Raw genomic sequence first — 20,952 nt, 5'->3', positions numbered from 1 at the left:
ATCTCAGAGCACTCCTAGTACTGAGGCTGTCACACCAAAAACAATCAAAGGATTCGTAGGAGCTGGAAGCGCTCCTACTAGTATATCCGTATCGGTCGACTTGAAGTGGAAACCAGAGCACTTGAAGTCAAACAGACTCTGCTCAGCAAATGCCTCCTCCATGTACTAGCTGTGTGACTAAGGACAATTTTCTTAACTTCTCTGTGCCTTCTCTGTAAATATAGGTCTGCTCATAATGCTACCTTGCTAGATCATTTCAAAATAAAATGTATAATCCAAAAAAGTGCCTCGGTCCTGCCTGATGCACAGGAGGAGCTCAGTAACGGCCCGTCTCTTCTCATCTCTTCCCACACACTCTCTCTTTCACAACAGAACGAAAGATCAAGTAAAGCTGCATTAGACCAATAATCAACTCCATTCGTCTGGTGTTTCTCAGCCCACTTGCTTCACATGATTATTTCTATGAGGCTAATACCTCATTACAATAACACAGCACTCTAATACCAGTGGGCCCATAAACAGAGGCCCAACTAAAATAAAACCATTACAATCATGGCCCAGATTGAATCACTGGCTAGTGGGCTCCCCAGTGGTTTGAGCAAGAGCCAGGCAATAGTCAAATAATCAAACTGCAGATGCTGGGATAGCAAATCGGCTGAAATTTAAACAGTGGCAGAGACCCAACGACAGTGGGGAGAAAGGAGAGATGAAGGGGCGGAGGGCGGGGGGCGGGATGCAGCCTTGCACAATGTTGGAATTTCCCTTCCACGGCCTCCCAAGTTAATTGGCCCATAAAATAACCAGGCTGGTTAATGAATAATAGGCTCATTCCTGAGAGGCACCTGGGTCAGGCGGTCACTCGGGGTCTGCTGGCTGTTGACTCTGCTCTTAGAGCTGAAAAGGATCCCAAGGGTGGGTGACTTGAAGACAGAGGCATTATGATCTCCGTCCTACTGTTCACTCATGGGCGCTCAGCTACTTCGAAAGAGGATCCTGAGTCATAGAACCAAGAGTGAGAGGTAAGGAAAGGCAGATCAGGTTGGGGGGTCCTGAAAGTTATACAATCTGGGAGCCCTCTTTGAGAAAAATGAGACAAAACTCTGCATATAAAATAGACTCAGCCATCCAATACCACCTTGAATGAAAGAGTGGTCACCCCAACCCCACCCAACCCAAGAAGCGGGAGGCAGAGGAAGTGGAGTGTAAAGAGACAGCAGTTTTAGCCCATTACACTTAAAATATCTTACAAAAACGCATGGCCATGTGGACATGTAGCTAGGGCCACCCCTAGGCAAATGACAGGCCCCCAGGCTTCCTTAGCTTCATGACAAACCCACCTCTAATGGGCACCTTAGACCATGAACTTCTGAGTTTTCCACATTTTGCTTCCTGATGCCATTCCATTAAACCAAGAACCAAGAGGCTACCTAAAGGGCAGCCACTAAGAGCAGGGCCTAACGAGACATGGCGAGCAGGACAGAGTACATCCCTGGGCAAATGTCTGAGGACTCATCAGACTGTTTCCAAAACCAAAACACCAAAGGCTTTTTGATCCCCCGGGCTGTAGTTCTCTCTGCATTTTATTTTAAAACCAAGTGTGTCATGAGATAGGCAGACATTGAAGCCCAAGTTCTTCCAAGGAGCCCGGACATTCAAAGGGAACTGTGGTTTGGACCTTAGCCGGACCGGCTGTCAGTGGCTGAAAGCATCATGGTTCAGAGTGTAGGTTTTTAAATTACACAGATTTGGGCTTAAGTTCTGATTCTGTGAATTTAGGTAACTTACTCAACTGCCTTCAACCTCTGTTGCCTCTTACGTAAAATTGAGGTATGGATAACATCTGTTTCACAGAGGTGGAAAAGGTTAATTAAGATAATTCACATAAAGCACTTAGCCCAGTTTCTGATGAATGGTCATGGGAGACTGAGATTCACCGGGATTAAGAATCAATCTAGGGGTCTGCCCGGTGGCGCAGCAGTTAAGTTCCTACATCCCGCTTCTCGGGGGTCCAGGGTTTGCCAGTTCACATCCCAGGTGCGGACATGGCACCATTTGGCATGCCATGCTGTGGTAGGTGTCCCACAGATAAAGTAGAGAAAGATGGGCATGGATGTTAGCTCAGGACCAGGCTTCCTCAACAAAAAAAGAGGAGGATTGGCAGTAGTTAGCTCAGGGCTAATCTTCCTCAAAAAAAAAAAAAAAAAAGAAGCAATCTACCGTCCCTTCTTGTTATAGAATAGATGCTTGATTCCCCCTAAAATTCATCTGTTAAAGCCCCAGCCCCCAGTGGAGGTAGGGCTTTGGTGGAGATAATTAAGGTTAAATGAAGTCATAATGATGGGTCCCTGATCCAATGGGATTGGTGTCCTTATAAGAAAAAACACCAGAGAGCTCTCTACCTGTGAGGACACAGGGAGAAGGCAGTGGTCTTTAAGCCAGGAAGAGGCTCTCTCACCAGGCACCCATCCTGCTGGACTTCAATCTGGGACTTCTAGCCTGCAAATCTGTGAGAAAATAAATGTCTATTGTTTAAGGCACTCTGTGCTATTTCGTTATGGCAGCCTGAGCACATTAATACGGTTCCACAGATCAGCCCTCGCTATAGATAAAATTACTGGCCAGTAAATCCTGTAGTCTTTTGTTTTCCAGCATAAATAACATCTCCGATTTCCTTAGTGTTCTCATAAGAATAAAATGTCCAGGACCTTTACCAGCTGGGTGAGTGTGTCCAGAATCCATTCAAATAGATTGGCTCTAATAGACTGATGAAATATAACAATGCTCCTCTCAAATAGTTGCATGCAACGTCGAAGTTCGTCTTCCCAAACGGGATCAGACCAGAAGGAAAGCATCATCCAGGAATACTCTAGGCTGGGTTTTCAGTCTCAAGAAAGAAAGAAACAGGCATAAATAACTTCCAGTGATGGGCTTATTGCACAGAGCCTTGGAAATGTGAGGTGGAAGGAGAAATCAGCACACTCAACATCAACACTACAATAGTTCAATAACCTCATCTTATTCCTTCTACTCTGCGATGGCTTCAAAGCAATAGACAATGTTGCCTACCAGTATTCAGAAAGCAACATAAGTTGAAGGACCTATTTTCTCTAAATTGAGCTAGTATTTGTTCTTCCTATAGTGGACACAAATTTTGATTGTCCAAGATACCTTCCACCTGGGGATGCACTCCTCCCTCACTCCAAGCGCTAGCTGGGGACTGCCAATCCCCCCGACTCAAGCTACAGGGATGGGCCAGTGATCTGGGATGGGCAATCAGCACTTTATCTCTCCAGCCCCAGGGATTGGGCAAGAAATGGACACGTGACCTGAGTCAAGCAAATCAGTCTTCACTGAGATTTTTCTGCTAAAGCAGTCTGGGAAGATGACTTCCTTTATGGGGGTTCTTGGGAAGATGCGAAATCATGGCTTCTAGCGGTCATTTTCATCCATCACAGGGAGTTAACCTGTCTACAGAAGGAGAAAATGAGGCCAATGCAGAGAGGGAAAAAGCGAAAAGATGAAGAGAGTATACGCTGAAGATGGTTGAGGCCTGGATCCAGCTATGCCTGAAACCTATTTGGACTTCCCAATTATGTGAGCCAAAAACTTTTACTTTTTCCTTAAGCTAATTTGACTTGGATGTTTTGGATTTTTTTTTTTTTTGGTCACTTTTATCAAAAAGAGTCTTAATACACTTCCCATGACTGGAGATTTTTGGCATCGTTTGATCAAGTCACCGTTGGGCAGTGTTCTCCCACACTACCTCATACTCAGAAGTGGCCAGTCCCCCTTGCTGCCTCATCTTCTGGCTGTCCAGTCCTCAGCTGCCAAGTGGCACAGGTGGTCTCATGCCTGCAGACCTCGGCAAAGTACGCTGTCCCCACCCTAACCTTTAAAGCAGGAGAAGCCAAGCTGGGGCTGCTCTGCTTAAGTCTGTTCCCAGCACCTTTCAACCTGCAAATTCAGTGATCTTGGGGAAAGATGGTGGAGTCTGCCAGCCATGCTGGTCCAGCAAGAGGGAGTGGCTGAAGTCTTCCTGTCACCCGGACAGGCAGTTTTCAAAGTGGGTACCGCATGTCCCAGGTTCGCTCTGGAGAGAGATCCAGTTTGTCTGTCTTGGCTCATCTGTGTGCCGAGGGGAGGCTGGAGTAGGAGGAGCCAGTGCCTCTATCCACAGGACCCAGAGAGGTGATGTCAGCTTCATGTGAAGAGTGTCCAAGCCCCGTGACATGGAACTGGAGGGCACCAGCTCTGGGGGAAAGGGCATTCCCGCGGGTTTGATTGACAGTGCAGTACAAATGAAACAGGGCCACTCCTAGGCCCCCACATCACGGCTCCAGCCTTGTTGGTGATAGCACATCTGGGAAACAAGAAACCAGAGCTTGATGGCATTTCCTTCCCTTTTGACCCGTAAGGGGCTTTCACAGATGTCAGCTCATTTGAAGTCTCACACCAAGCTTGAGGACAGGAGGAGAGGACAAAGCAGTGGTGAGTCTCTTCCACGTTTTATGCGGGGAGACCAAGGTTAAGAGGGTTAAATCACTTTCTCAAAGCCACACTGTCAGTCCTGTGCCTCAGTTTCTCTGCCTCAGTCTTTCCCAGCTGTACCTCATCTTGGCCCATGGATCCATCCACCCCCAAAAGGCATGAAGGCTTAAGCAATCCCTGCCGAGTCCTGCCCAGCCAGCCTGGACTGAGGCAGGAATTTCCTCAACACACACACATGCATCCCACTCGCACATTCTTACACATATACCTATACACACAGGCACACGCTCGTTCACATGTTCACACGCATGTGCTATACAGTCATGCATATATGCTTATCACAGACGCATGTGCAAATGCCCATGCAGATACAAAACAGGAAGACACACGCACACATTCAGCTACAGTGGAGTCTAGTGTCCTGGCTCCCTCCTTAGGCACGTTCACAATACTGAGCCCCGGACCTGACGCCTGCATTCCTCCATTGCCCCGAGTCATCCAGCCTGCAAGTTCCACCCCTCAACTCCCAGATTCCAGCGATTTCATCCAGGATTAAGATCTGAGTTTTTTTAACTTACAGCCTCTCCCTGATGCTTCAGGGCTACAGTTCTGTCACGACAGCCTGCACAAAAATCTGTCACTAACATATGTGGAAATGCAACGGAGAGGAGGTGTGATCCACTGGAAAGGCCAGGAACTCATTCGCTCGTGCCAAAGCTAGACAAGGAGAGGGCACAAATAAGAAACCATGGGCCGTAGTCACTAAAATAGATGATAAATCCCAAATACATGTTCGCAGATCAGATTTAGCACTATCATCAAAGAAATGCAAGAATCAGGAAGCAAGACATCTATCATTGTAATTCACTACATTAACTCATTCAAAAATATTTATTGTGTTATTTGAACACTTTCTCTTTGCCAGGGTAGTATTGGCTCAAGTACAGAGCAGTAGAAGAAACAGATGGATGAAGACGATTAAGTCTGCAAATATATTAACGGAACAGGAGATTCCAGACACAGACCTATATATAAGGATATATTTTAATGATGAAGGTGACAATTAAAAGCAGAAAGGGAAAAGACTATCCAATACATGGTATTGACACAACTGCTCCTTTATAAGGGAAAAAATCAAATTAGATCTTACTCAATGCCATTCAAAGCAACAGATCCCAGACACGTTCGACTTCAACATCGAAAGCAAAACTACAAAGTAGGCTCCATAACAAACGAATTCAGTTAGAGCACGGCCAGTGGTTGGCAATTAGTTCTCATCTTCAGCACGGTAACACCACGCCCACATCTTAAGTGACAATATTTGGGGCCCCCACTTCTAGCATTATGATGGGGCTTCAGTAGACTAGAACACAGGAGAATGGTTTTGCAACCTTGAGATGTGAAGAAGGCCTCCATGAGCAAGACGCAAAACTCGGAAGCTATAAAAGAAAGACTGACAGCCGTGACTACATCAGAATTCAATGTTCTGTCAAATCAACACCAAGTGAAGTTCAAGGGTGAAACTCTACAGCAATCCAAGCATTTTTCAGTAGAGAAATCATTAACAAATTTGCCTACGTAATTTGTCATGCAGCCATTTTACGGAATCTTAAATAGTGGTTAAGAAAAATGACGCAAAGTTATATGTACGGGTGTGGAAAAATTTCTGAGATGTAGAGCTAAGTGTCAAAAACAAGCCACAGAACTGGCTAGAGAGGCAAATAGATCCCATTCATGCCTAAAGTGTGTGTGAAAATTATTATGAAACTTCATAGAAAATGGACAACACTCACACATAATGAACTGTCCGTGTTGGTTATCTCTGAGGAGGAAAATGCGGTCCACAGGCGAGGGATGAATTTCATTTTTCAGTCTATAAGCTTCTGAATTGATAAGATTTTACAGCAAGAATGTACTCATGCATTTCGTTTGTATAATATATGAGAGAAAGGCAATCATAACATTCATAATCAGATCATCATGCTGTCGTCCTGGCTCCAGTGTATATTAGCTTTGTGACCTGTGGCAATTTGCTCAGTCAAAATGGAGTGATAACACTTACCTCATAATCATGTTATGAGCACTGAATAAGATAAGATATAACTACCGTTTATTGAGCACCTACCATATACCATTCTTTTTAAACAGACAGTTGTCTTTTAAATACACTATCACACTGAACAGGCGTAGCAACCTCATAGCTGTTATAAGTGTCTTGCATGTAAGGAAACCGAGGCTCAGAGAGGTGAAGTAACTTGGCCAAGGTCACAGAGCTGGTAAGTAGCAGAGCTGGGGGGAGACCTGGATGTTTTTGACTATAAGATCAATGCTAGTTTCTCCCATGTTCTCCCTTTGATTTTCTCTCTGAGTAGTGGTGCTTACACTGGGCTTAGGCAACACCCCAGAATAGACCTTAGCCCAGCTCCAACAGAGCCCCCAGCCTAGACCCTGCAGAAGGGGGCCCAGGAATTACTGACTCATAGCCACAGCCGATTGCTCACAGACAGTGTCTGGCAGCATCCATCTCCCACTTCCTCTGAAATAGATAACGACAGCTATTTTAGCCTGAAATGCCCCTGGCATAAACACACAAAGAGTAATATGTCTGGACGCAAAAAAATTCCTTGTAAAAGAGTAGTGAGGGACTTTCATTATAAAACGCCTTCCCCTGCTAGAGCCAGCCGGGACCCCCACGCCGGGGACCCCCAGCTGAAGAAAGGAAAGGACGAAGAGAAGACCAGGGGACAGGTACCACATAGAGGAGGGGGCTAGGAAGAAGCTTCAGCGGCAGAAACTGAACAGATGTTTAAGAGCAAGGAATGGCTAACTGGATATTTGAATTATTTGCAGCAGGGTACATAATCTGATTTCTTTCCGTGAACCTAAAATTTTCAGTGAAGTCTAATCTACCTACAAATGTTAACTAACTCCTCTTAAGGACTTTTTATGTGGCAGGAACTGTGCAAGGAATTTCCACAAATTAGCAGATTTAATCCCCACAACAACTCAGTTATTATCCCAATTATCTAGATGAGGAAACTGAGGCACGGAGAAGTTAGGTAAGTTGCCCAAGATCTCAAAACTATTAAGTGACAGGTCTGTCTTCGGAGTCCATGCCCTTAACCATCACTCCACACAACCTCTCAAACACTTGGCATAAGGGAGGTTTTTGCATTGAAACGAATGAAGGGGCTAAAAGTCGGGTCTGGCTTTATGTCGCACAGAGAGGTTAGCCTCAGGGCAAAAATGGCCTTGAAAACATCAAGAATACTCAGAAGTCTGGGGAAAGGGGAATGGAATGAGCTTTCCAGCCAATCTTATCTGGATCTCAAGGGTTCCAGAGCCCCAGCTGTTGTCTGGGTTATATTCCTGAACGACTTCACCACTTCCTCTCCCGAGATCTCTCTGGGGGTCAAGAAATCCTAACATGGTTGGGCCTGGCGTCCTCTGCTCCTTGGCAGCTGGGCCCCTGCCTTCCAATTCTCCTTCCAGGCCCCAGGTCTGTTACACCCTTGTCGTTGCTTGGTTGCACTGGGATTTAAAAGGATCAATATCAACTCTGCCTGCTGCTCCCAGGGCAGAATCATCTAGAACTATAAATACAGACATCAGACGAGGGTAAACTGCTGGCCATATTATTGATCTTGCCTGATTGGAGAACACGGCTGATACTCTCTGGCTAATGGGTTCCCTATGACTATCCCTAAGTCTAACCAAGCACCGTCCAACAGAACTTTCTGGGACGATGAAGATGTCCTGTCTGCACTGTCCAATAGGCAGGCTCAAGCCCCATGTAGCTATTGATTAGCTGAAATGCGGTTAGTGCAACTGAGGAAGTGAATTTTAAATTTGTGTTTAATTTTAATTTAAATAGCTACATAGGGCTAGTGGCTACTGTATTGGAACTCGGCTCTGGACCTTGGAGCACGCCCCATGAAGAAGAGTCAGACACCGTGACAGCAAGCAGGGGAATTGCTGCCCAATGCCAGTTGAGTCTGTATCGGTTTCCTATTGCTGCTGTAACAAATTACCAAAACTTCATGGCTTAAAGCAGAATAAATTTATTATTTTTATAGTCCTAGATGTCAGAAATCCAACATGTACTTATTTCACTGGGCTATAATCATGATGTCACTGGGCTGTGCTCCTTTCTAGGGGTTTTAAGTGAGGATCTTTCCCGCATTCCTTGGCTCAAGGCTTCTTCCTCCACCTTCAAAGCCAGCAGCACAGCATCTTCAAATCTCTCTTTCTCTTCATCACCTTCCCTCTTACAAGGACCCTATGATTACATTGGGCTCACCCAGATAGTCCAGGATAAGCTTCCCATCTCAAGATGCTTAACTTCCGTAAAGAAAGTCATTACAAATCACACTGTAAAGTCCCTTTTGCCGTGTAAGGTACCATATTCAGAGGTTCTGGGGATTAGGATGGGGACATTTTTGGGGGTGGGGAGGCATTGTTCAGCCTGTCACAGAGTCCTGTACCAGGACAGCAAGAGACGAACTTCTAGCTGTGCCTCTACGGCCTGCGTCTGTGCCCTGATCCAGAGGTGTGGACCCTACTGGGGGCCAGAGTTGGAGGGTAATGCAGGGCTAGCACCCCACTTAACTCTAGTGGGTGCCATTTGCTTCCTTTATGCAAATGGGACCCTATGGAGTTTTGCAGTGTACAAGCTGAGCAGCTGTACGTGGGGACTCTGTGAGAAAGCCTCTATCCAGCAGACAAGCCATCCAGAAAGGCGAAAGAGAGGAACGGTAGGCAGACATATTCAGGTCTTTCTCCTGGTTTGGCCAATCAGATGAGGCCCTCTTCATCCCTCAGGGGAAGCTTCAGTGAGCAAAAAGTGGGGACTACGTTACTTCCAAATACTTTCACCTTCCGGGAAATGGGGCAAAAGTTCCTTATGAAAACATGAGGACAGAGGAAGAAGTTTCTCCTAAAGGGCTGCCTGGCTCAAAGCATCTAGCAACTAGTTGGCTGGGGTGAAGATTCCCCCTGACACCACAGCACATACCCAACCCCTCCCCATCCCTGACTGCTTCCTAGACCGACACAACAGGAAGACCGATAAGACCCAAAGTCCCTCACCGCCTAACATCACCTCTTACAAGTGGCCCACAAAAATGTCCCGTGGCGTTGGCCTTTCCCCACTGCAGAGGACTGAGTGAAGTCAGCATTCTTTACATCTCTCTCTGCCTTAAGCCAGTTAACCAAACCCCCTTAAAGAAGAGGATCTGTCATTGTAGCCACAATTTTCCCCTCTACCCAGTACCAGTAACAAAAAGAATTTCTCTGGCTCCATCCTCACACAGTCAGGGAACTCCAGCTACCATCAGATTCCCCCAGTGAGTTCTGGGAGTTCTCAGAGGGGCTCAAGTGCGCTCACCAATGTTCCCTCCCAACCACCAGGTAGCATTAGTCGTTTGAATCGTGTCCCCCCAAAAAAATTATGTTGGAGGCCTAACACCCAGTACCCCAGAAAGTGGTTTTATACGGAGACAGAGTCTTTACAGAGGTAATCAAGTTAAAAGGAGGCCATTAGGGTGGACCCCAATTCAATATGACTCGTGTCCTTACAAAAAGGGGAAAGTTGGACACAGACACAGACACACGAAGGGACATGATGTCAGGAGACAGAAGGAGAAGATGGTCACCTACAAGCCAAGGAGAGAGGCCTGGGACAGAGCCTTTCCTCTCAACCCTCAGAAGAAACCATCCCAGCAGACACCTCCATTTTGGGCTTCCAGCCTCCAGAACCGTGAGATAATAAATGTCTGTTTTTCAAGCCCCTCAGTTTGTGGTATCTTGTCACAGCAGCCCTAGCATACTAATACAGGAACATCTTAGCTCATTTTCAAATTTTGGAATAAAACTGTTCATGAGTTTCTTTTTCTTTCTTTTTTAATTGGGCACATGATTTGAAATCTACCACCCAGGATTAAATGAATTGTGGTACGATAGAAACCTTCGCAGCTATAACTATAGAAAAATGTGAGTATGGCAAGCAATTCCCATCTATTGTTAAATGAGAATACTGACCCCATCGCTTACTGCTGTGCTGCCTTATTTAAACTCTCTCTGACTCAGTTTCCTCATGTCTAAATTGCTGATGATCATATTAATACCTACCTCCTGGTGTTATTATGAGGATTAAGTCAGCTGGAACGTAGAAAGACATTAGAATAATACCTGCACGTGGAAGGCCCTCTAGATGGATGAGCTGCTACAATTAGTGGTACCGTCTGATTCTACGTTTGTAAAAACCACTTACATGTTTACATATATGTAATTTGTATCTATACATATTAGAAAATTCTAGATAAATTACAGTGGTTAGTTCCAGCTGATGGGATACAGGTGATTTCCGTTTTCTTCCTTTTGTTTGTATTTATTAACTCTTCCATAAGAGGCACATGTTGTATACAGAACACATTTTTACGGATGTTTTTATTATTTTAGAAATGTGTCTTTTGGCATTCCTGAAAGTGTATTGTAACACAGTGACATACGAGGGATTGATGGGCAGTTTACAAAAGGACATTTTCAACCCTGTGACCTGGTCTTGGGTTTTTGGTGTCAGAGAGAGAGAGAGACCTGCAAGTTTGGCGTTGGCAGGGCTCTCGTCTTCCTCCTGTTCCTCGTCTGGTTAGCATAGGGGGCGGGGTGTGGCTAGAAAGGGGAAGGGCCCATAGACCGCAACCCATGAACAGAGGGAAGAGCCAGCCCCGGCCAGTGGGTGACGTGACTTTGATCATTGATCCCTCCATATATGAAGTGTGTCTCCACTAAGAAGCTCTCAATTCTTTATTCACTTACATTCATTCTATTTATGCATTCAAGAAACGTCAAGTACGTACTACGCACGAGGTCCCGTCTTAGGAATAAAAGATGATTCAGATGTAGTCCCTGCCCTCAAAAGGCTCACACTCCAGTGCTGAAGACAGATGACAGATGCTCCACCATGAGCAGTGACAATACCAAGAGCTCAAGCAGTGATGCACGTGGGACACAAAGACCCTCAGGAAGGCCAGCCAGGCCACAGAAGCTGTGGGCCGAGTCTCTCCTCAAGAACTCCTCCAGAGCCTGCTTGGTTCATTCTGAGATTTTAGGCCTCAAATCTAATAACCCCCTGTACTCCCCATCCAGGGGAAGGTCACACATTGCCCCTGACATTTTGTTCTTTGATATTTCTACAACCAGCTGAGGAGATGAACTCAGACATCGAGAACGAAAGCATTCCAGGCCCACAAAAGGCAAGCGTCTGATTTTTTGACACAGGTATACCCCTGCCAGGCTGATAACAGCTAACAGAAAACATTTGTAAAGCTGTTTGCAAATTTGATAAAAGGCATCGTAAAAGATCCTGGCCAATATTGAGACACAGGTAAGTGTTCAATAACAAGCAATCATGACTGGAAACTCACTCCAGAATCTCAAGCTTCAGGCCAAGAAAACTCCGCTGCTTCCCGTCGCTGTCCCCCGCGGCCCTGCCTGCCTCTGGGAGGCTGAGCCGTCTCCCTGTAAAAGTCCCGGGGGTTGCTTTCTCTGCAGCCTGCACTCCTGGAGGGTACTCAAGATGCCCCCAAGAACCAGGAGAGGCTCTGAAGCTGAGGCAGGGCAGAAAAGAAAAGTATTTCTGAAGCCTGGGAAAGGAGGAAATTAACGAGTCCTCATGACCACTAACATCACTGCTGCCGTCACCATCATCATTCTCTCCATCGTTTATTGAGCACCAACGACATACTCAACACTACTGGGCTACAGCTTGAGCAACACAGGGGAGGTTTCTGTCCCCGTGGAACTTCTATGCTCGTGGAAGAGAGACAATAAAAAAAGTCAGAAAATTCCAGACAATGATAAATGTTATAAAAGCGGGTGATATGGTAGAGAGGAGCTTGGGTGAGAAAGCTCAGATAAGATGTGAGGACGCATCCTGGGGCTGGCCCCGTGGCCGAGTGGTTAAGTTCGCGCGCTCCGCTGCAGGCGTCCCAGTGTTTCGTTGGTTCGAATCCTGGGCTCGGACATGGCACTGCTCATCAAACCACGCTGAGGCAGCGTCCCACATACCACAACTAGAGGAACCCACAACGAGAAATATACAACTATGTACTGGGGGGCTTTGGGGAGGAAAAGGAAAAAATAAAATCTTTAAAAAAAAAAAAAAGATGTGAGGACACATCCTTAGAGGTGAGAACCTAGTAATAAGAAAGGACCACGAGGCTGAAGATTCCTAAGGCGAGTTCTCCACACAGAGGGAACAGCACATGCAAAGGCCCTGAGGTGGGAACGAGTTTGGCACATTTGAGGGACTGAAAGAAGATGGGGGTGTGCACCATGGGCAGTAAACCACAGGGAGAGGATAGGAGACGGGATGGGAGAGAGACGAGGAGCCAGATCACACAGTGCTTGTAGACCGTGACGAGGGATTGGATTGTACTCATGGATTTATTGAGCAACTATTATATTCTGGGTGCTTTACAAACACTTTCTCTTTAAATCCTCATGGTAACCACACAAAGCTGATGTAATGAGCACCACATTATAGATGAGAACAGTATGACGGAGGGAGGTTACAGGATGTGTTTTATATCCCACCGTAAATGGCAGAGCTGGAATTTAAATCCATATTTGTCCAACTCCAAAGTCCGTGCAGCTAACCACTACGGCATGCTGGGAAAAGAATAGGATTTTCGCGGTTACAGGGCCTCTGTGTGTTCCCCTCTCTTCCCTCCTCTTCACTCCCCCCAACGGCTTGTGCCTCCTCATTTCCCCTGCCCTTTCCCTCAGACATCTGTGGTATGTGAACAATTTGAGGGCCGGGGCGAGACAGCTTCCCTGAACCTTACATGAATCTCGGAGCCCGGGACTCTGCATCGACAGGCAATCCTGAGTGTTGTGGGGAACCTTCCTGCTCCCCCACCACGCTTCTTCCAAGCAGCGGCAGGAGCCCCCCTAGGGAAGCACTCTCAGCATCTCTACCCCCTCTCCCCTCCCCTAGGGAAGAAGAGGTGACTTACCCTGATGGGTGAGGTTGACAGGAAGCCCTTTTCCCTCCCCTCTCCTCCTCTCATCTCTGCTTTCCTCCTTCTTGGGACCATGTTGCCCACATGGAACACCCATTCTGCTCTCCCACTCGCGGCAGGCTCTGACCTCTGAGCTGCCTGTGTCTGGTGGGTAGATCTGTCTATTCCAGGGTGAGTATTAGGATGCCCACGAGTCTGCCATCTGATCCGAGGCTAACTTACCTCCTGCTGCCTTTTGAGAAGCAAACAGTGGGGAGAAACACTTTGTAGGGAGACAATTAATGTTCAAGGGTGTGATGCCATTATTAGACACCCACTGCATGCCACCATCATCAATGGGCCTTGGCTTAGGTCCCCTGAGCTGTGATTGGGACATCAGTAAAAGTTAGGTGAATAATCTTAGCTCTGCTTACCTCCCTCAGTTATTGTGAGAAGCAGCTAAAGCAGGGCATTGAATGGCAATGTGCTCCATAAACCATAAAGCTCTATTAGTAAGTGTGGAGGGAGGAGAATATGATTAATACGAGGAACCTGGGAGTAAAAGTAGGATGTCAGAACCAGGAGTAGCCAGAGAGTGTGATGAGGAGAAGGCACGGAACGGGGGATGGGGGGCAGCCTGCCCTCAGCAGTACATGACAGAAAGAGCAGAGGATTTGGAGTAGAGACCTGGGTCAGAGGCTTGGCAGCTCAGTTTACCAGCTGTGACTCGGGCAAATGACTTAACCTCTTGGTCTATGTTAGCCTGTTTCCTCATCTGTGCAATGGATGAGGCATCTGTCCTGCATGCCCAGCATCCATGCCCTCCTTCAGGTAACAGCCTCCTGATTTTCCTTGCAGAACCACCTACCCCCACTCTCAGGTCATGCTGTGGAGCTGACCTCGCTCTCAGGTCCAAGGTGGGCATTTGACAGAGACCTGAACGACTTGAGCATGAAAGTTGCATAGCCACAGTGGGTTGTTCAGAAATGGACATGTAAATCTATGCTCATTCTGAGACCTTTATTGAAACTCTCAGGAAGAGAGAATCTCTTCAGGTTGTGAAGCGGATGGATTATAAAACTGGAGCTGCCGGAAGAAAAGTTGTCACAACAGGCAGCCTGGTTGAGAAGCAGATCCAAGAGATAGAGAAAACAAGACTAAGACTTAATGACATTTTCTGAACCCCTGGACCTAGCCATACCTGAAGCCCAAGACTTTGCCAATGAAAATAAATAAATTGTCTTTATTTTGATGAGGCCAGTTTAAGATGCTACCTGTTACTGGAAGTCCCAGCTTATAGAGCATTTAATTTAATAATATATTCCAAGTGCTTAAAGCCATGCCTGGCATACAGGAGCTACTCAATATCTGAAGGCCATTATGTTTAAGCTCACATGACTGCACCTTGGTGATAAGGCTTGAACCAGAGGTCTTAAGGAGGCCCGTGTTGTAGAAAGCAAAGGGGACACTAGCCCTCCTCTGTAGCTCTTGCCTCCTATAAAGAGCCTCCAGTATCAGAGATTCGGCAGCCTCTGGCTGCCGACCAAACGCTGCCCACCACACCAAGGGAAAGGCCTCACCCCTTCCCACTCCTCACAGCAGATCCAGTGACTTCCGCCTCCATGACATCTAAGCCAGTGCTTCTTAACCTTGGCAAAAGTTGACATTTTGGACCAGATCATTCTTTGTTGTAGAGGCATTCTTGTGCATTGTAGGATGTTTAGCAACATCCCTGGCCTCCACTCCTTAGAGGCGATTAGCACCCCCAGAGCTGTGACAACCGAAAATGTCTCCAGACCTTGACAAATGTCCCTGGGGGAAAACCATCCCAGCTGAAAACCCTGATCGAGACCTAAGGCTTGAATGTCCAATCCGTTGAGTAACCTTGGTGGTGAAATGTACACCCCAAAGACCCCAAATTTCAACGACCCAAGCAGTGTGAGTTTTGGAGAATTTAATGCACAGCAAGTTACATGATAGTGGTGAAAGCAGCAACATGGGTAAAAAATAAAACAGAGCTTCTAAAGGCATTGTCATCATCAGCACTGTCGTAATAAGCCAGCATGTATTGGGTGCTACCAGGCACTTTTCACTTACTATCTCTCTTATTCCTCATCACAGCCCCATAAGAGGAATACTAGAGGCATACTAGAGATGAATCACAGATGGGGAAGCAGAGGTCTGGAGAAGCTAAGTCACCCGCTCATAGTCACATAGCCAGCAGGAGGCAAAAGGCATGACTGGGATTCTAATGTAGGTCGTCTGACCTCACAGCCTAAGTTTTTAACCACAATAATCAGAGGTGACATCAAAGGAGTTCCTGAGATGTAAGCCTAGATAGATGAGAGATGATAGATAGATGGATGGATGGATGGATAGATAGATAGATAGATAGATAGATAGATAGATAGATATAGAATCAGAAATATGGAGCCAGAAAAGGTCTCAGATATTATTGCGGTCTGTGGGTCCCATCCTGGAGACCAAGTCCACCAACGCCACTTACCAGACGCTGATTAGAAGCCCTGATTGGCTATCAGGACAATCATAAGAATCCCTAAAATGTGATTTTATTATATAATCAGAAATATTTATATATCTGCATCATAAACAGCAGGAAAATAAAATTATTTAACAACTAGTTCTGTTCATAAGACAGTATCTTTCAAAACTTGGGGAGAAAAGAAATCAGAAAAAAGGCCTGAAGCATCGAAAATTGTGAGACCCTGCTCGGGTCCAATCTCGTTGCTTCTAACGAAGGTGGGAAATTTGGGGAGCCAAGTTGGACAAAACTAAAAGGAAAAACTCAGTTTCCCTCAATTCGTAGTCCTGAGGACACTGTCTGAGGAAGATGTGCCCGTGGAAACGTATTTCTTTTTTCTAACTATATGTGGATTAGACTCTCCAAAGAACTTCTTCCTCTGGCTGGCTAGCTGGCCATCATTTCTAGATATGGAAACATTCCCATAGAGCCTCCTCAAATGATCACGTGAGCAGCAGGGGATCCAGAGAAGGCAAAAGAACAAAACCACCCCCATCTTCATCCTGCTCAGATCTGGGCAAGAGTGGGAAGAAAGGCTGGCTTGGCCAGTTTGCACAGACCATCCACGTGACATGTGCACTTTTGCAAATAAAAACATATAAATCCTGACTGTGGCCATTTGCTTATTTCCCGATCTCCCCTCCAAGACTGTAACCTGCTCTTTGTATCTCCAGTGCTCGGTACCTTTCTTGCCATACAGTAAGCATGCCATAAATGCTCATTGAATTAATTCATGTTTATAGACTAAGGCATTAGTCAACAAGATGAACACGGACTTCAAGGACCAGGGTTCACATCCTGGCTCCTACTGGCAAACTTTGTGACCTCATCCAGGCTTCTTTGCCTCATCTGTAAAATGAGTAAATCTGAAAAGCAAAAGATCTATGCCAGGTGAGTGGAAAGGTAAATGATTACAGATGTTTCAGAAGGCAATCTGTGAGCTCTGAGTGAAATTAAATGTACGTATGTCCCAGGTACAAATATGCCAGAGAAATTCCAGTTTATGGTAATGGGTGATGCCAGGGGAAGTAACAAAGTTGAGCGTAATGAATGTGGTCTATGGAATGCAACACAGCAAAAGAAACAACGTACCATGCATACCGAGAGCAACGTGGATAGATTTCAAAGGTGCAATATTCACCTGCAAAACAAGCAAGCAGCCAGAAATACATGAAAAGACCTACAACCTCACTCCTAATAAGAAAAAAATGCAAATTGAATCTATGCTGAGATACCATTTTTTCACCTATTAGATTGTTACAAATATGGAAGTTTGACTTTATTGGCAGGACTGTGGATTAACTGGCATCTTGTACATTACAACATGTAAATGATGCAATTCCATGGTGAGGAATTTGCAAATATCTCGTAAAGGGATGTAGCATTTGTCCTTTGACCCTGCAAGTCCATTTCTGGGAATCGCCCTGAAAATGCACCTCCACAAATTCAATACATGCCCATGGTTGTTCACTGTGGCATTGTCTGTAATAATAGAAGAAGGGAAGCAACCTAACTTTCCAACAATAGCAAACTGGTTGAAGAAACTATTGTACAATGGAGTACTACGCAACTGTAAAAAGAAAGAAGGGCTCTGTAAGCTGGTTTGGAGTAACTCCAGGATACATTGTTCAGTGAAAGAAAAGCAAGGGATAGAACACTGTTTCTACATGTACTACATTTCGTGTAACAAGAAAGAGAAATAATATGTCCATATATATATATATGGATATGTAAGTGTTTATTTTTGTCCCCAAAATTTGCTGGAAACATATACCGGAAACCAATAATAATAGTTACTCTTATGGGCACGAGGGCCAGAAATAGGATGGAGGTATGGAAAGGACACATCGTTGAGTGGGATTTTTAATTTAGTTTTGTCTTTTGAACTATGTGTTTTACATATTCAAAAAATAAACTAAACCAAAAAGAGGGAGAAAAAAGACAAACACCAAAATGGACAACAAACTTTTAAACACAATATCCTAACTATTCATCTTTAGTGGGGTGTGTTCTAAGAACAAGAATCAAAGAATTTGGCAGAGAAATCTTAAACTTCACTCGGTAGCTTTATTGTTAGTAATAATATTTGTATTTCAAAAAACAGTATTGAATGGGAAAATAAGGATAGAATAAGATTTATAGCACAATACCACTTGTGAAAATTAAAAACATATACACAGGCAGTATTTTACAATAACACACCCATATTTAAGGATATATATATCCTTATCTCCATATATATATATAGATAGATCACATTAGAATGAATGCCTATTGTAAGGAGAGAGAATGGGCGTGGGTGTTTAGGAAAAAGGGGAAAAAGAAAACAAGAGTGAGACTTTGCAGGAACTAATGATAACAACATGCTATGAGCTCAGAGGCATGACTTACAAAATTCTCTGAACATGAGGGGAAAAGTATACAGATATTAAATAAATAAAATGAATGGACTGACTAACTGCTCAAGTTTCTCCTAGCTCTAACTGTTAAATAAAGAAAAATTGAGAAGACCATGAGCAACATGATGGCACTCTTTTCCTGCAAGAACCCAGCACAATGTCTGCTTTATAAGAGGTGCTCATTAAATATTTGCTAAATAGATGCGTATCAGTTATGAATTGCATTTGACTGCTCCTAACACAGATGGAACCTCCTAAGAAAGAAGCGTATTTCTCTCATACCCAAAAGATGTCTAGAGTTAGGCAATTCAGGGCAAGTGTGGTAGATCCCAGGTCATTAGGGACACAAGCATCTATCGCTCTGCTCCACTGACCTCATCCTATGGTTTCTGTCCTCAAGGTCATGTCTTGGTCCACGATGGTCTAAGATGGCTGCCAGAGTGCCAGTCATTTCATCTACATACAGGCCAGATGATGGGGAAAATGTGAAAGACCAAAGAGAAGGAAAAACAGTATGTCTCCTTCTTTTTTAAGGAAAATTTCCAAAGGCACCAAACGCTTGTGATTTCATTTCATTTGGTCACACCTAGTTATAAGGCTGCAGGAAGGAAAGCTGGGAAACACAATTTTCTAGATAACGTGCCCAGCTGGAAATTAGGGTTTGTTACTGAAGAGAGAGAGAGAGATAATAGGAGCTGGGTAGGCAGCCAGTCGTCTGTCATGGGAGAAGGAAACTTTTTAAGACACAAACTAGGTGCTAGGTGTCTAGCAGACTCTTTACACACATTGTCACACGGTCAAATCACATGGGACACACTTATACCAAAAATTACTTGTTGTTTATCTGAAATTCAAATTTAATTGAGCATCCTATATTTTTATTAGCAAAATCTGGCAATGCTACACTCTCAGGATGTGATAAAGGCTAGCAGGTGAGCAGGAGGCTGTATGGCTTAGTGGTGAGGCAAGCAGACTCTGAGTCTGAGTGCCCGAGTTCAAATCCCCATTCACGATAGGAGCTTGAGCAAGGCCTTGGTCTCCTTCTATGCTTCCACCTCCTCAATGACATGATAGTCTCTATCTCTTAGGGTAGTTGTTAGGAACAGATGAGTTATGCGAGCAAGATACCTAGGAGGGAGTGTGTCTAAATAGATACAGGAAGTGGGATTTGGACAAAGGACTCTGCCCATCAGCTTGCAGTCCCTCCTGGTTTGACTTAAGACCCCAACACGCTGTGGCGCAGATAACATGCGTTACCCCGACCCTCTGTGTTTCACAGTCGTCACTATTACTGCTAATGATGATTAATCGTAGGAGCAGTGATTATAATCATCCATCCACCGTACTCCACACCTTATGAAAACAGTCTCCCTCCCATTAGCGCATGCTCTCAGTCTGCATTTTATCATTTGTTAAATATCAGTGATGAATTGATGTGACTAGTGAATGAGATCATGTGTATTGAGTGCCTGGCACACAGTAGGTATTCAACAATCCTTTTGCTTAATTCCTCTGCTCTACTGCATAGCCCTAAGTGTGCAACAAACATGAAATATTTGTATGTTGAGTCTTTATTTTATGTATTTGAATATTGACTTGTATTTGTATCCACATCGCTATGTATATATATTGAATATTTATGATAAATAAATGCCTAAATGAACCAATTCTCATCAGTGCTTCTAATCACTCTCACAGATGGCTTTTATTGGGGGGGGTCACCTCAAGGCACTTTTGAATTGGGGTTTCCTCGCTAAGGGGTCTGAACTTGGCCTGCTTCCATTCTTCTGGCCCTCACACCAGTAATAGAAACTCAAAACTCTAATCACTGGCCCATGCCTGGACCTGTTCCAGAAACCCCGAGTCAGGAAACAGGCTCCGAGTGAGAGCTTTTTTCGTTCATTCTGGTGTTGGCCTGGCACAGAGCAAGGAGGATAAGGGGCAGGAGGAGAGAACTGTATTAAGGATGCTAGATGAGGCCCGGAGTCTGAACACACCAGGCGGATCCTATGACCCACGGGATGCTGTGATTGGTATCCCTCGTATCCAGGCAGAATCCCGGGTGACTGGGATTGCCAGCACACCGTCCCATTTCCTATGCAACGCAAAGTAGAGAGGGACAGCCAGGAGGAGAGGAGAGCTGACATCTGGTGTGGGTGGGCGGGACAGAGAGAAGGGTGGGGTTTCTCACCAGAAAGGCCTGAGACATCCCCCGTCTACACTTGAGGTTGACAGACGGCAGGCTGTGTCACACAATGAATAGTAACAAAGGGGGACCGACTCAGAACAGATGTTAGAAGGTATATTTCACCAAATAGGAAAAAACTAAAGTTCTGCCATGCCCAGGGCTCGCAAGCAAATGGGTCGAAACTGTGTCTGGTTCACTTCTGCTCCCATTCAACACGTCTACCCAGAGTCCTCCGAACCAGGGACCAAACGGGATCCACCTGCCTCTTCTTTCCTCAGAAGGGATCTGACCCTTGACTTTCACCCTCCTGAAGTCACAGCTGGGAGAGCCCAC

The 20,952-nt window shown here is 45.3% G+C and overlaps 1 long non-coding RNA gene across 1 annotated transcript; it reads left to right on the top strand.

Moving 5' to 3' along the window:
• Nucleotides 1-882: 882 nt before the first annotated feature.
• On the top strand, nucleotides 883-8,977 carry LOC124230230 (uncharacterized). The gene is made up of 3 exons (XR_006886116.1): nucleotides 883-1,019; nucleotides 3,456-4,488; nucleotides 5,414-8,977. It is a non-coding gene; the product is annotated as an uncharacterized LOC124230230 (long non-coding RNA).
• The last annotated feature ends 11,975 nt before the right edge of the window (nucleotides 8,978-20,952 follow it).

Source organism: Equus quagga, chromosome 19, assembly GCF_021613505.1.
Source record: "Equus quagga isolate Etosha38 chromosome 19, UCLA_HA_Equagga_1.0, whole genome shotgun sequence".
NCBI lineage: Eukaryota > Metazoa > Chordata > Mammalia > Perissodactyla > Equidae > Equus > Equus quagga.
Note: the sequence above shows the minus strand (reverse complement) of the source record. Positions and strands in the feature narration are given on the sequence as shown.